The sequence below is a fragment of the Lolium rigidum genome, chromosome 1 (genome assembly GCF_022539505.1).
Source record: "Lolium rigidum isolate FL_2022 chromosome 1, APGP_CSIRO_Lrig_0.1, whole genome shotgun sequence".
Taxonomy (NCBI): Eukaryota; Viridiplantae; Streptophyta; class Magnoliopsida; order Poales; family Poaceae; genus Lolium; species Lolium rigidum.
Window position 1 is genome coordinate 11,625,284 of NC_061508.1, and position 13,307 is coordinate 11,638,590.

Below are 13,307 nucleotides of genomic sequence, written 5' to 3' on the forward strand. Positions count from 1 at the left end.
AGAAAGCTGGCCCAACTGCTCGTGTTGGAGCTCACAGATCAGCTGGTAAAGGCCTCCCCCTTCCAGGCTAGTAGGGACATCGCAAATGAGCGGGAAGACCTGGTCCGTTGGGCTGCTAGATCCCTCAGATTAAGCCCCAGCCAAGCCCATCGGGCAGGATCGGGCCCATTGCGGGTAGAAAGCCTAAACCGTGGCAGCAACACCGACCGCGCCACTCGCTCCATCGTCCCAGATCTATCCGGATCAGCATTGTCTCTGCTTGGCGGCGGCTCCGATCACGGCTTCCCAGCCCCCAGCCCGGATATCCCAAAGACGCCGGCATGCATCACGCCTCCGAGACACCACGATACCGCCGCCGGCCGCCGCCGCTCAAGTCTCCCAGCCGTTGAAAGCGAGGGGCTAGCGGGTGTCGGAATCTGGAGCCCCAGCCACCCGGAGCAAAAGCCTTCCTAGGGCCATGGCGGAGAGAGCCCCCGAGCAACTCCACCAGCTGAATGAAGCTCCAAAGAAGGACGGACACCGTTGGCCGGAGTGGTGGACTGTCTGGTTCCCTTTCCAGATCCGAATCCACCCGGTCATCGGCGGCGGCGGCCGGCGAGCAGTCCACCTCAGGCTCCCCTGGCTGTGCCTAGAACCTTCCCCGACACATCCCATCCCCCGGGGACGGCACCGAGCCCATGCAGCCCTTGCCGCGACCGTCGTCGCAGGCGGGCAGCCCGGCGAGGCTGCAGTTGAATTCAAATTTGAATCGCCACTTTTGTCGCACGAGCCCATCTGTACGGACATACCTATTCGCGCACCTCCTCCCGAGTTCCTCCGCTCTAGAATTTTTGAAGATGGTTTCTACTAAAAACCAGTTGTGACAATTTACTAGGAGTGGTTTTAATTAAGAAAACGACGACGTACAGATTGGGCAACGCCCAATCGATCTCAAAAGGCCTATTTAAGTAGGTTAGATTGTTTTAGGTGCTGAATCAGATTGGGCAAGCGGAAAATCATATAACTACGATGGTCCGGCGACCGACCATTGTTGCTGACAAGTGAGAGCAATGGTACTGGGAAGAGTAAACCGCACCGGCGGTCCCTATTCTTTGGCCGTGCCTTCACTTTAGTCCCTATTCTTTGAAATTGAATAAGTAGGTCCTAATTCTTCTATCACTTGCTCACGCGAGGTCCTAAATGGGTCAGACCCGCGTTGACCCGTGCCACGTCGGCAAGTGGGACCCAGGTAGGCATCCCTACGCGAGACGAGTAGGCGGGTGAAAGACAGGGATACCTGGGCGCATGGTTGCAGCTGGTGCGCCCGACTGCCCGAGGACCTGGAGCGACGGTCGGCAAGCCGGCGGGCGGCACATGCGCTGTTAGTTGTTGTTTGCGCGCGGGCCATGGGGGGAGGCCGACGCGGGCGAGCCGGAGGGCGACGAGCTGGCGGCGGCGAGACCGGGCGCTGCCGGAGCTGCGTGGCAAAAGCCGGCGCAGGCGCGACAGCCGGCAGGGCGATGCGGGCGAAGCCGGACCTGGGCGCAGTCGCATGATGGTTGTTTGGACCGGTGAGCGGGTGTCCTAGGCGTCGCAAAGGCGGCGAGGTCGGCGGCGCGGGCAGGCGGGGCGACCGGCCAGGGGAGGCGCAGGAGCGGGGCGTGGGGCGCGCAGGTTGCGTGGCGTACCTCGGCGTGAGAAGATGAGGGCCTCGCACAGGAGATGTTGGAGGACGCCGGAGCGGGCAGAAGCGGGCGCGGACGGAGACACAGATGCTGCCAGGATGGTGCAGATACGCTGCCCGCGGCTACGTACGCGCGCACGCATGCGTTGCTGCTCGCATTGCTCGCATGAGCGTACACGTGAGCCTCCTGCTGCTTTGCTCAAGGTGCTGCTCACGCGCGCGCGCTTCTGCCGTCCGGCGACCAGCGCGGTTTTCGCATGCTCGCACAGATGCACAGCTACAATATGGGGGTCTATTTGTAAATATGCAGGTGGCTGATATTTCTCCTGGGCCCCACTTGTCGACGTGGCACAGGTCAACGCGGGTCAGACTAAAATAGGACCTCGAGTGAGCAACTAACCAAAGATCTAGGACCTGGATGTGCAATTTCAAAGAATAGGGACTAAAGTGAAGACACGGGCAAAGAATAGGGACCGCTAGTGCGGTTTACTCTACTGGGAATTATTGCGTTAGCACCTTTGGCTGTTCCCTTCACATAGAAACACATCACGTTCTGAACGAATGCACTCGTAACGTGTCAAGTTTTGCAGTGCCCCCATGTAACGGCCCAGGGTAGAATCCCAATAGATTTGCCTGTTCTTTTCTTTTTTGTGCATCATCATGCATCATGCATCAACTCATCTACAAGTTTTATCAAATAAAAGTTATTTTTAAATAAAATCTATTTGTGTTTTTCCTCTCATATGGTTTAATAAAACATATCCCTTGTCCTTTTCATTTAATAAAACCCTAAACAAAAGTTATAAAGCAAAATAAAAATTATTACTTTAACTATTTTATTTACTCTCCTTCACCTCTCTATTTGATTTCAACTTGATTTTAAATCATGTTTAAAACCAGTTTTAAATCAGCAATGGAAGACAACTTTAAAAGAAAACCCTAACCTAACCAGCAGCCAACCTGAGCCCTGATACGTCTCAAACGTATCTATAATTTCTTATGTTCCATGCTACTTTTATGACAATACTCACATGTTTTATACACACTTTACATCATTTATATGCATTTTCCGGCACTAACCTATTAACGAGATGCCGAAGCGTCAGTTCCTGTTTTGTGCTGTTTTTGGTTTCAGAAATCCTACACAGGAAATATTCTCGGAATTGGACGAAACGAACGCCTAGGGTCTTATTTTTTCCACGGAGCTTCCAGAAGACCGAAGGAGATACGAAGTGGGGCCACGAGGTGGCGACACTACATGGCGGCGCGACCAAGGAGGGTCCCGCGCCGCCCTATGGTGTGGGCCCCTCGTGAGCCCCCGACTCTGCCCTTCCGTCTACTTAAACTCTCCGTCGCGAAAACCCTATTACCGAGAGCCACGATACGGAAAAAGTTCCAGAGACGCCGCCGCCGCCAATCCCATCTCGGGGGATTCAGGAGATCGCCTCCGGCACCCTGCCGGAGAGGGGAATCATCTCCCGGAGGACTCTACATTACCATAATCGCCTCTGGACTGATGTGTGAGTAGTTCATCCTTGGAATATGGGTCCATAGCAGTAGCTAGATGGTTGTCTTCTCCTCTTGTGCTATCATGTTAGATCTTGTGAGCTGCCTATCATGATCAAGATCGTCTATTTGTAATGCTACAAGTTGTGTTTGTTGGGATCCGATGAATATGGAATACTATGTCAAGTTGATTATCAATCTATCATATATGTGTTGTTTATGTTCTTGCATGCTCTCCGTTGCTAGTAGAGGCTCTGGCCAAGTTGATACTTGTGACTCCAAGAGGGAGTATTTATGCTCGATAGTGGGTTCATGCCTCCATTGAATCTGTAACAAGTGATGAAAAGTTCTAAGGTTGTGGATGTGTTGTTGCCACTAGGGATAAAACATCAATGCTTTGTCTAAGGATATTTGTGTTGATTACATTACGCACCATACTTAATGCAATTGTCTGTTGTTTGCAACTTAATACTGGAAGGGGTGCGGATGCTAACCCGAAGGTGGGCTTTTTAGGCATAGATGCATGCTGGATAGCGGTCTATGTACTTTGTCGTAATGCCCTGATTAAATCTCATAGTAGTCATCATGATATGTATGTGCATTGTTATACCCTCTCTATTTGTCAATTGCCCAAGTGTAATTTGTTCACCCAACATGCTATTTCTTATTGGAGAGACACCACTAGTGAACTGTGGATCCCGGTCCATTCTTTTACATCTGAAATACAATCTACTGTAAACTCTGTTCTCTGCTGTTTTTCGCAAACAAACATTATTTTCCACACCATACGTTTAATCCTTTGTTCACAGCAAGCCGGTGAGATTGACAACCTCACTGTTAAGTTGGGGCAAAGTATTTTGATTGTGTTGTGCAGGTTCCACGTTGGCGCCGGAATCCCTGGTGTTGCGCCGCACTACACTCCGTCACCAACAACCTTCACGTGGCCCTTGACTCCTACTAGTTCGATAACCTTGGTTTCTTACTGAGAGAAAACTTGCTGCTGTACACATCACACCTTCCTCTTGGGGTTCCCAACGGACGTGTGCTTCACGCGTTATCAAGCTCTTTTTCTGGCGCCGTTGCCGGGGAGATCAATACACGCTGCAAGGGGAGTCTCCCACATCCAATCTCTTTAATTTGTTTTTGTCTTGCTTTACTTTACTTTATTTACTGCTTTGTTTGCTTTCTCTATATCAAAAATACAAAAAAATTAGTTACTTGCTTTACTTTACTTACTGTCTTGTTCGCGTTCTTTATATCAAAAACACAAAAAAAATTAGTTACTTGCATTTACTTTATTTAGTTTGATTTATTTACTACTGCTAAAAATGAGTAATCCTGAAGTTGAAGTTCGTTCGTTTAAGCAACAAGGGGGAGAAAGTTTTAAAGATGCTTGGTATAGAATTAGTGATGCTCATCATAGGTGCACTAAGAAACACTCCACTATTATCCTACTTAGGAACTTTTATGTTGGTATCTCTAGCTGGAATAGGTATGTTCTCGATACTCTTGCGGGAGGTAATTTCCTAGGCACTCTCGCTTTAGAAGCTAGTTGCATTATTGAGAGTCTAGTTGGAATACCACCTATTAATGAAGCTAAAAGTGAAATTTCTCTTGAAGATGTCATGAAAAAGTTGGAGACCATAGAGCAAAATCTTCCAAGTATTAAGACTAAATTGGGAATATTACTTAATAAAACTGATAAACTTGATAAATCTCTAGGTGGAATTAATGAGAGAATTGACGTCTTAGAAACTTGTGCTACTCATGATAATCAAACCCATAGGATTAGTGAACTTGAAGAAGCTATGGGAACCTTGGGTTCAACTTTTTCTTCTCTTAAGTTTAAGGAGAAAGCTTATGTGGGTAAGGAGCAAAAGTTCATGTATGTATCTAAGGTGCCTAAGCCAAAAAAAACTATTATAGGCCTAAAATTGACAAAGCCCTTAGTACCACTATGGATGATGGAGCATCTAATATACCTATTGTGACAAATTGTGAAAGTTATGATGTTAATGCTTCATCTCTTGATGTCACTTGATTCACACTTTCTGCGCCTAGCTGAAAGGCGTTAAAGAAAAGCGCTTATGGAAGACAACCCATTATTTTACTTCTGCACTTTTGTTTTATACTTGAGTCTTGGAAGTTGTTACTACTGTAGCAACCTCTCCTTATCTTTATGTTATTGCATTGTTGTTCCAAGTAAAGTCTTTGATAGTAAGGTTGATACTAGAATTGGATTACTGCGCAGAAACAGATTTCTTGCTGTCACGAAATTGAGTAGCCCCGTCTGTAGGTAACTCAGAAAAATCTGCCAATTTACGTGCGTGATCCTCAGATATGTACGCAACTTTCATTCAATTTTAGCTTTTTCATCTGAGCAAGTTAAGTTCCCCTGAAAAATTCGTCTTTACGGACTGTTCTGTTTTGACAGATTCTGCCTTTTATTTCGCATTGCCTATTTTGCTATGTTGGATGGATTTCTTTGTTCCATTAACTTTCAGTAGCTTTGTGCAATGTCCAGAAGTGTTAAGCATGATTATGTCACCTCTGAGTATGTGAATTTTTGATCATGCACTAACCCTCTAATGAGTTTGTTTTGAGTTTGGTGTGGAGGAAGTTTTCAAGGATCAACAGAGGATGATGATACAATAGGATCAAGAAGAGTGAAAAGTCTAAGCTTGGGGATTCCCCCGTGGTTCATCCCTGCATATTTCAAGAAGACTCAAGCATCTAAGCTTGGGGATGCCCAAGGCATCCCCTTCTTCATCGACAACTTATCAGGTCACCTCTAGTGAAACTATATTTTTATTCCGTCACATCTTATGTGCTTTACTTGGAGCGTCCGTATGTTTTTATTTTTGTTTTTGTTTGAATAAAATTGGATCCTAGCATTCTTTGTTTGGGAGAGAGACACGCTCCGTTGTTGCATATGAACACTGGTGTTCTTAGCTTTACTTTTAATGTTCATGGTGAAGGTTGAAACTGCTTCGTTCATTGCTATTTGGTTGGCAACAGAAAATGCTTCTTGTGGTAATTGGTATATTGTCTTGAATAATTTGATACTTGGCAATTGTTGTGCTCAAATAGATCATGTTTAAGCTCTTGCATCATGTACTTTGTACCCATTAATGAAGAACTACCATAGAGCTTGTTGAAATTTGGTTTGCATGATTGGTCTCTCTAAAGTCTAGATATTTTCTCGGTGAGGTGTTTGAACAACAAGGAAGACAAGTGTAGAGTCTTATAATGCTTGCAATATGTTCTTATGTAAGTTTTGCTGTACCGGTTCATACTTGTGTTTGCTTCAAACAACCTTGCTAGCCAAAGCCTTGTATTGAGAGGGAATACTTCTCGTGCATCCAAATCCTTGAGCCAAAAACTATGCCATTTGTGTCCACCATACCTACCTACTACATGGTATTTTTCTCGCCATTCCAAAGTAAATTACTTGAGTGCTACCTTTAAAATTCCATTCTTTGTCTTTGCAATATATAGCTCATGGGAAAATAGCTTAAAAACTATTGTGGTATTGAATATGTTGCTTATGTATCTTATTTCTTATAAGTTGCTTGTTGAGCGGTAACCATGTTTCTGGGGACGCGATCAACTATTACACCTTTGTTGAATATCATGTGAGTTGCTATGCATGTTCGTCTTGTCTGAAGTAAGGGTGATTTATCATAATCAAATGGTTTGAGTATGCATATTGTTAGAGAAGAACATTGGGCCGCTAACTAAAGCCATGAATCATGGTGGAAGTTTCAGTTTGGACATTAATCCTCAATCTCTTATGAGAATATTATCTGTTGTTGAATGCTTATGCATTAAAGAGGAGTCCATTATCTGTTTTATATGTTGTCCCGGTATGGATGTCCTAAGTTGAGATCTATCAAAAACGAGAAATCAAATGCGATCTATCTCCTTGGACCTTTGTACAGGCGACATAGAGGTACCCCTTTGTGACACTTGGTTGAAACATATGTTATGCAATGATAATCCATGTAAATCCGAGCTAATTAGGACAAGGTGCGAGCACTATTGGTACTCTATGCATGAGGCTTGCAACTTATAGGATGTCTTATGCATAACACATATGAATTATTACTACCGTTGACAAAATTGTTTCTATGTTTTCAAAATGAAAAGCTCTAGCACAAAAATAGTAATCCATGCTTCCCTCTGCGAAGGGCCTTTCTTTTACTTTATGTTGAGTCAGTTTACCTACTTCTTTCTATCTTAGAAGCAAACACTTGTGTCAACTGTGTGCATTGATTCCTACGTACTTGCTTATTTGCATTCATCATATTACTTCGTGTTGACAAATATCCATGAGATATATCCATGAGATAAACATGTTGAAGTTGAAAACAACTGCTGAAACTTATATCTTCCTTTGTGTTGCTTCAAAACTTTCTACTAAGAATCTATTGCTTTATGAGTTAACTCCTATGCAAGTCTTATTGATGCTTGTCTTGAAAGTACTATTCATGAAAAGTCTTTGCTATATGATTCAGTTGTCCAATCATTTTCTTTACCATTGCTTCGAATCACTTCATTCATTTCATATGCTTTACAATAGTATTGATCAAGATTATGATAGCATGTCACTTCAGAAATTATCCTTGTTATCGTTTACCTACTCGAGGGCGAGTAGGAACTAAGCTTGGGGATGCTTGATATGTCTCAAACGTATCTATAATTTCTTATGTTCCATGCTACTTTTATGACAATACTCACATGTTTTATACACACTTTACATCATTTATATGCATTTTCCGGCACTAACCTATTAACGAGATGCCGAAGCGCCAGTTCCTGTTTTGTGCTGTTTTTGGTTTCAGAAATCCTACACAGGAAATATTCTCGGAATTGGACGAAACGAACGCCCAGGGTCTTATTTTTCCACGGAGCTTCCAGAAGACCGAAGGAGATACAAAGTGGCGCCACGAGGTGGCGACACCACATGGCGGCGCAGCCAAGGAGGGGCCCGCGCCGCCCTATGGTGTGGGCCCCTCATGAGCCCCCCGACTCTGCCCTTCCTCCTACTTAAACTCTCCGTCGCGAAAACCCTATTACCGAGAGCCACGATACGGAAAAAGTTCCAGAGACGCCGCCGCCGCCAATCCCATCTCGGGGGATTCAGGAGATCGCCTCGGCACCCCGCCGGAGAGGGGAATCATCTCCCGGAGGACTCTACATCACCATGATCGCCTCCGGACTGATGTGTGAGTAGTTCATCCTTGGACTATGGGTCCATAGCAGTAGCTAGATGGTTGTCTTCTCCTCTTGTGCTATCATGTTAGATCTTGTGAGCTGCCTATCATGATCAAGATCGTCTATTTGTAATGCTACATGTTGTGTTTGTTGGGATCCGATGAATATGGAATACTATGTCAAGTTGATTATCAATCTATCATATATGTGTTGTTTATGTTCTTGCATGCTCTCCGTTGCTAGTAGAGGCTCTGGCCAAGTTGATACTTGTGACTCCAAGAGGGAGTATTTATGCTCGATAGTGGGTTCATGCCTCCATTGAATCCGGAACAGAGCGATGTAAAGTTCTAAGGTTGTGGATGTGCTCGTTGCCACTAGGGATAAAACATCAATGCTTTGTCTAAGGATATTTGTGTTGATTACATTACGCACCATACTTAATGCAATTGTCTCGTTGTTTGCAACTTAATACTGGAAGGGGTGCGGATGCTAACCCGAAGGTGGACTTTTTAGGCATAGATGCATGCTGGATAGCGGTCTATGTACTTTGTTGTAATGCCCTGATTAAATCTCATAGTAGTCATCATGATATGTATGTGCATTGTTATGCCCTCTCTATTTGTCAATTGCCCAACTGTAATTTGTTCACCCAACATGCTATTTCTTATTGGAGAGACACCACTAGTGAACTATGGATCCCGGTCCATTCTTTTACATCTGAAATACAATCTACTGTAAACTCTGTTCTCTGTTGTTCTTCGCAAACAAACATCATTTTCCACACCATACGTTTAATCCTTTGTTCACAGCAAGCCTGTGAGATTGACAACCTCACTGTAAAGTTGGGGCAAAGTATTTTGATTGTGTTGTGCAGGTTCCACGTTGGCGCCGGAATCCCTGGTGTTGCGCCGTACTACACTCCGTCACCAACAACCTTCACGTGGCCCTTGACTCCTACTGGTTCGATAACCTTGGTTTCTTACTGAGGGAAAACTTGCTGCTGTACGCATCACACCTTCCTCTTGGGGTTCCCAACGGACGTGTGCTTCATGCGTTATCAAGCCCTTCTCCCCCTGGCCTGCTTCCTCTTCCCCCCCCCCGCCCCAGCGGCCCAGTCCTTTCCCCTCTCTTCCATTCTCTCCCCGGCGGCCCAAGCAGCCCAGCTCTGGCCCATCATCACTCCACCATCCGGCCCATACCCCTTCGTTCGATGGAAACGAAGTCCCTCGTCGTTGTCCTCTTCTCCCTCACGCACAGAGCGTGCCCGCTTTTTCTCCACCAGCGCGTGGTCCTTCCCTTCCTTCTCGCGTGAACCCTATCCCTCTCTCTGATAAAGCGAGTCTCGTCTACCACGCAACCACCAGCCCACCTGCCCCTCCTTTCTTCCACTGCAAGCAAGCGAGGGAAAATATCCCCAACAAGCACCACCACCGTGAGCCACCGCCCACAGTTCGTCGTTGAACCGTCGTTTCCGGCCGCCCCGCGCCAAACTAAGGTCACCGATGGCTCCGCCTCGTCTTGCTCATCCTCCTGGTGCCCTCGATTGAACAGGGGGCGCTTCAAAACGACGACGCCGACCTCCTTTCCCAACTCCGGTTGCGCCATGTCGACGACGATGGCGTCGCTGTCCGTCTTCCCCCGACCTCACCGACCTCTCCATCGGCTTCCTGGTGAACTTCCGCGTCTCAGGGTACCCTCAAATCCCTCCCTCGCTTCTTGGGTTCACATCCCTGCCGGTGACACCCTTTTTCCGCCGCAGCACCTCAACGCCGGCGCCCCTCCGGTGATCCCCAAGACGGCGCGCCACCACCTTCAGGTTCACCTCGTCGAGGCGGTTCCAACGCGTCCACCCGCTCCTCCTGGTTCGAACCACATCGGCCGCGCCACGCTCGATTCGTTGCCGACGGCTGCTGTTTGAGTTTTTCCAAGTTTCGCCAGCGTGGCCGCGGGCCCTACCCATTAGCCGGTCGGGCTATCGGCACCCTGGGTGAGAAAATATCTTCTGAATCTGGATCTGAATCTTTGTAGTTAGGCCCCTGCTGTTTTCTGAAACCAACCCGCCATCCCTGTCTCTGAACCTTTTCAACATATCCCCTTGTTAATCCTATAAAGTAACCTGGGGTCCTCCCCCAGATTAAAACTGTTTTCTGGGTCCTTTTCTATTTTAAATAAAACCTTTTATCTATTTTAAATAACTAAAAAACTATTCTATTAATAACTTTTAAATGGTAAATCAAAATGAAAAGATTTATATATGAAAATTGATCAGAAAAATGCAAGGATCATGAATATGCCATCCATATGCCTGTTTGCATCTTGCATCATGTCGCACGAAGATAGTTATGCATGTTCACCTCACATATATGCGGAGTATTTTGGATTTCCAACTATGGTTTTCCCCGCTCCGTTTAATGTTAAAGTAGATCACCCTTGCCATGCTACTGCCATGTTAAACAACCTTTAACCTTGTCGGCAGAAATGCAACTCCAATCTTAATTGTTTGTCCGGGGTTTCGACTCCGATTAATTTGGATAAGTTGCATCGCATCATCGTTGCGATGTCATGCATGCCTGCATTTGACCATGCTGGATCTTCTTTATCCGTAGTAGTAAAACTTGCACACGTTGTTTGTTCCAGCATTTGCTTCTTCCCGGATAGGATCGCGAAGTGGTGTTGTGAGATACGACAAGTTCTCCGGATGTTCCTCGGCAAGGTTTAACAGGCAAGCAATTCCCATACTTCTGCCTCTACAGAAGTCGCTCACCTATTTTATTTTGCCTTCTCCCTCATGCTCGCCTTAAGTTGCGTTCTTGTCACGTGTCCTATCCACACGTTACCTGAAGCAGCCTATATTGCCTCCACCAACCTCCTACAGTTATTGTTTGGTTTTCGAGTCTGACCTTGCGAGTCGTAGTGCATGCTAGTGTTGTTTTATCGCTATCTTATCGGATTATCTGCTGGGGAATCATGACACATGGTCTATGGATATATTGTTCGAGATATTCACACTTTACTTTAATATTAACAACTAAAATGGTAAGCAGAGGCATCTGTGATCCCCTTTGCGAAAGCATTGGAACTTTGACTCACTAATGTCCCCTAGGACCCGAGTTCTTGTTATATGTTCCGAGACTGAGCGCTCTAACCACACGTGGGTATGTTTTTGGGTCTCCCCTCGACCACTGCCGGAATCTACAGCTTTGTCCAGTGGCCACAACTAGTTTGCAGTGTTTTACCATTTGTTGTTGCGTGCATGCTAGCTTGTTACTTTTTTACTTTGGGAAGCCACTGGGTGCCTTGTATCCCTTGTTTCTGGTATGCACGTATAGGTTTGCGGCCTGAGCGTTATCACATGCTGAAGCGGGTCATTCGCCCCTGTGTGTGTTTTGACCCTCGGAAGCCGTGCACGCAATAGCTAGGTCCGCTTCGGAGATTCGGCCGGACTTCGATTCGGGTTCAACTTGGTTAGGTGGCTTCCTGGACATTATTGTCGTGAAGGAGAGTGTGAGTCGTGATATCCGCCTGTCGCAAGTGGGTTGATCATGCGTGTGGGCACATTTGGGCACCCCTGCAGGGTTACAATCTTATCGATAAGCCGTGTCCGCGGTTATGGACGACTTAGAGCTGTATGACTCGACCATAGATAACGTACACCTGATGTTTCAATCATAATAACTTGTGTAGTAAGTTATCACCACTTCAATAATAAATGGTTAAAACTTGATAACCGTGTGAGTGCCTTTGTAAGTACTTCTTTGTGAAGGGGGAACACATCGGCTGTGTTATGTTTTTAGAGTATAGAACTGGTAGTTTATACGCTCTCTCATCTTATCTGGTAGACGAATGTTGTAGAGTGTCTCTATAGGTTTTTAGTGCTTGCGCGCTGCCGCTTAACCCCACCATATTGCCTATGACGTTCCTCTTGCGTCCTCTAAGTCCCCTGCGTGCCTCAAGTACAAAGGACGACTGGTTGAGGATTGCTTATACATCTTGAAGTCTTGTTAAGTACGAACCCGTACTTATTGCTGCTTCGTTGGGATATAACCGGGCAGGTATGAAGTTGTGTTCAATGTAGACGATGTTAGCAAGGTTACCCTTCCGTTTTGGCCTGGGCAGGGTTATGGACGCCATCGTTTATCTTCAGGACTCTTAGTCCCATTTGTATCTTGTCGGTACTCGGACATTTTGATCTTCTGTATGATTTGGATCTTATGTTGTATATTTGTATCTTGACTCATTGGAGTCGTTGTTGTAATATATGTTTCTTGTGGGCTCTATTGTAATCTTGTTGTAATGTTACCGCTCGTGTTAATTCCTCCGGCATCACATGTGTGATCCATCACGCACGTCGTGTCGGAGGGCATCTCAGAATCGATATCATGCGGATTTCGGCGGATTCGCTGGGATCCTCATGGTACCGGTTCCGGGGCGTCACAAGTTGGTATCAGAGCCTCAGGTTGACGGTACCCCACTAGTCCAGCCTGTAGGATAACCTTGCCAGCAAACGTTTTGTCTAGTGTCAAAACCTATTTTCTGAAAATTCGTTGGATAGATCTGATTAGTTCTAATTTTTCTTCTTACCTCCATTCTTTCTCCTCTTACCTCTGCGAGTTTTGAGTCTTCTCTCTTATCGGAGTTCTCTGAGTCTTAGGTTCCGACGCGGGTTGGACGATCTTTTCCCCTCACCTATTATGTCCGATCTTCGGAGGATCCCGACAGAAGCGCCTCGTCATCACCAGCGGAACAATGACTTCTTGTTGGTGTTGTCGCCTGATCAGCTTGGAGCAAGAATTTTTGTTAGTGGTGTCGAGAAGATCAACACATCGCCAGAAGAAGGTTCCACCTAGAGGTCAGGCGATTGTCAACATGGTACAAGAAGATCCGATAGTTTAACCAACTCCCCCCTTAGGTTGACGTGGAA